The sequence below is a fragment of the Carlito syrichta genome, unplaced genomic scaffold (assembly GCF_000164805.1).
Source record: "Carlito syrichta isolate Samal-C Ts95f unplaced genomic scaffold, Tarsius_syrichta-2.0.1 Scaffold123456, whole genome shotgun sequence".
Taxonomy (NCBI): Eukaryota; Metazoa; Chordata; class Mammalia; order Primates; family Tarsiidae; genus Carlito; species Carlito syrichta.
The window spans coordinates 1-3134 of NW_007067552.1; positions in this window are offsets into that span (position 1 = coordinate 1).

Below are 3134 nucleotides of genomic sequence, written 5' to 3' on the forward strand. Positions count from 1 at the left end.
CAGCCCCTGCAGCCTCGACCTGCTGGGCTCCGGTGATCCTTCCGCCTCAGCCTTCCGAGTAGCCGGAATTACAGGCATGCGCTACCACGCCCGGCTGATTTTTTTTGATTTATTGTAGAGATGAGGTCTCGCTGCCCGGGCGGGACTTGAACCCGTAGGCTCAGGCAATCCACTCACCTCAGCCTCCCAAAGGTGCAGGATTACAGGCTGAGCCACCGAGCCTGGTTTACTTGGATGTCTTAAGTGGTCATCTCAAAATTAAAATATCAACTGTCTCTCTCCTGCCTCCTCATTGTTAAAGCCTAAAACCGGAGAATCGGTTGGGCGTGGTGGCTTATGCCTATAATCCCAGCACATTGGGAGGTCGAGATGAGAGAGGATTACCTGAGCCCATGGGTTCGAGACCAGCCTGGGAAACTTGGAGAGACCTCATCTCTACAATAAATCAAAAAATTAGTCAGGTATGGTGGCACGTGCCTGTGGTTCCAGCTACTTAGAAGGCTGAGACAGAAGGATCATCTGAGCCCAGCAGGTCGAGGCTATGGTGGCCATGAGCATGCCACTTGCACTCTAGCCTGGGTGAGAGAGTGAGTCCTACTCAGAAAACCAAGCCAGGCCAGGTCTGGTGGCTCAAGCCTATAATCCCAGCACTTTGGGAGGTTGAGGCGAGAGGATTGCCTAAGGTCACGGGTTCGAGGCCAGCTTGGGCAACTTGGTGAGACCTGTCTCTACAATAAATCAAAAAATTAGTCAGGCCTGTAGTTCCAGCTACTTGGAAGGCTGAGGTGGAACAATCACCTGAGCCCAGCAAGTCAAGGCTGTGGTGGCCGGGAGCATGGTACTGCTCTCCATCCAGCCTGGGTGACAGAGTGAGACTCCAACTCATTCATAAAATTTTTTGATTTATTGTAGAGATGAGTTCTCTCCGAGTTGCCCAGGCTAGCCTCGAACCCATGGACTCCAGGAATCCTCTCCCCTCGGCCTCCCAAAGTGCTGAATTCCAGGTGTCAGCCACAGAGCCCTGAGAGTAGCCATTGTTAAAGCAAATGTAAACAAGAACAAAAAAGAAAGAGTAAACCACTCTCTCTTCCCCTAGGCTTGTGCAGTCTTGTGGCTAGGCGTGGTGGCACATGCCTGTGGTTCCAGCTACTTAGAAGGCTGAGGCAGAAGGATCATCTGAGCCCAGCAGGTTGAGGCTGCGGTGGCTGTGAGCAGTGTGCGTGCCAGTGCTCTCCAGGCTGAGCAACAGAGTGAGGCTCCAACTAAAAAAAAAAAAAAAGGGTGCCTGCATAACCTAACCCTGAATTGTACCCCACATCTTTAAAATTAAAAATAAAAATAAATAACAAAATTAGCTGGATTTGGTAGCATGTGTCTATAGTCCCAGCTACTTAGGAGGCTGATGTAGGAGGATTGCTTGAACCCAGGAGTTGGAAGCTGTGGTGAGCCATCAGCATGCCACTGTACTCCAGCCTGGGCAACAGAGTGAGACCCTGACTCAAAAATAAAATAATAAAAGAAATTATAAAAGCCTTAATATAATGATTTTATCTATTTTTATACATTTATTTTAAAAGTTCTCATTAACTAGTTTATAATAACATACAGCTAAAATCATGTTTCATATGAAGCAAGAAATAAGATATAAGACATTGTATTACTTTGAGAAATGTATTTACATTGATATCATTTACCCTGATTTGAAAATATAATTAACTTGGTTTAGGAAATAATTTTTTTTTTTTTTTTGAGTCAGAGTCTCATTCTGTCACCTTGGGAGATCCTTCTACCTCCACCTTCTGTGTAGCTGGGACTACAAGCACATGCCTGTTAATCTTTTGATTTTTTTGTTGAGATAGGGTCTTACTATGTTGCCCAGGCTGGTCTTGAACCCGTAGGCTCAGGCAATCCTCTCACCTCAGCCTCCCAAAGGCGCGGGATTACAGGCTGAGCCACCAAGCCCGGCTAATAGTGACAATATTTTATTATTCAGAAATAATTCCTTTAATTTTGATAAATATGATGAAAATTTCTTTTTAATGAAAAGAACGGAATATATTTCTAAAAGCTAATTGTTATAGCAGCTAGCATATGCTTTCATTTTTTTGTTACTGAACATTGAAAGTAACAAGTATTAGAAAAGGTGAAATAGGAAGATTGGCTGTAACTGGCATTACTCTTTCATCATATAATTGAGAAAATAAGTTTTAATTAGTTATTGAATAATGCACACTGAATTATTTATTTATTTATTTATTTTACTTGGAGTCTCACTCCGTTGCCTAGGCTGGGGTGCAGTGGCACAATCATGGCCACTGCAGCCTTGACCAGCTGGGTTCAGGCAAGTAGCCAGAACTACAGGCGTGCACCACCACGCCCGGTATGCCACTGCATTTAAAAGGAATTACATAATATTTGTATCTGTGAGTTTCATCCAGTACAATTTAAACATTTTCCAAGTACGAGAAATTTCCCAGTATATTTATAAGTTTCAGTGTCACTAACCTGTACTGTCTCAGCTATTAGATGGTAATTGTTTCTTTCTGACCACTGACACATCCTAGTGGTGAGTATTGAGAATAGCGGAAAAGAATTTGCCTTCAATTAAATCATTTAAAAAGCCACTTTAAGCACTTAGTACTTCTCATCAAATCTCTGTTTGAGCCAGTTGCGTTGGTTCACACCTGTAGTCCCAGCACTTTGGGAGGCAGAGGCGAGAAGATTGCTTGAGTCCAGGGGCTTGAGACCAGCCTGGGCAACTTGGCGAGACCTTGTCTCTACAATAAATTTAAAAATTAGCCAGGTGTGGTGGCTAATTAAACATAAAAAAAAAAAAAAAAGTCTCTCTTTGACCACGCATGGTGACACACTTATAATCCCAGTGCTTTGGGAACCCAAAGTGGGAGGATCCTTTGAGGGCAAGAGTTTGAGACCAGCCTGGGCAACATAGTGAGACACAACGTCTATTTAAAAATATATATATATTAGCCGGGCATGGTAGTGCGCGTCTGTAGTTGCAGCTACTTGGAAGGCTGAGGCGGAAGGATCGCCGGAGCCCAGCAGGTCAAGACTGTGGTGGCCAGAAGCGGCCACTGCACTCCAGTCTGGGCGACAGAGTGAGACTCCAACTCAAA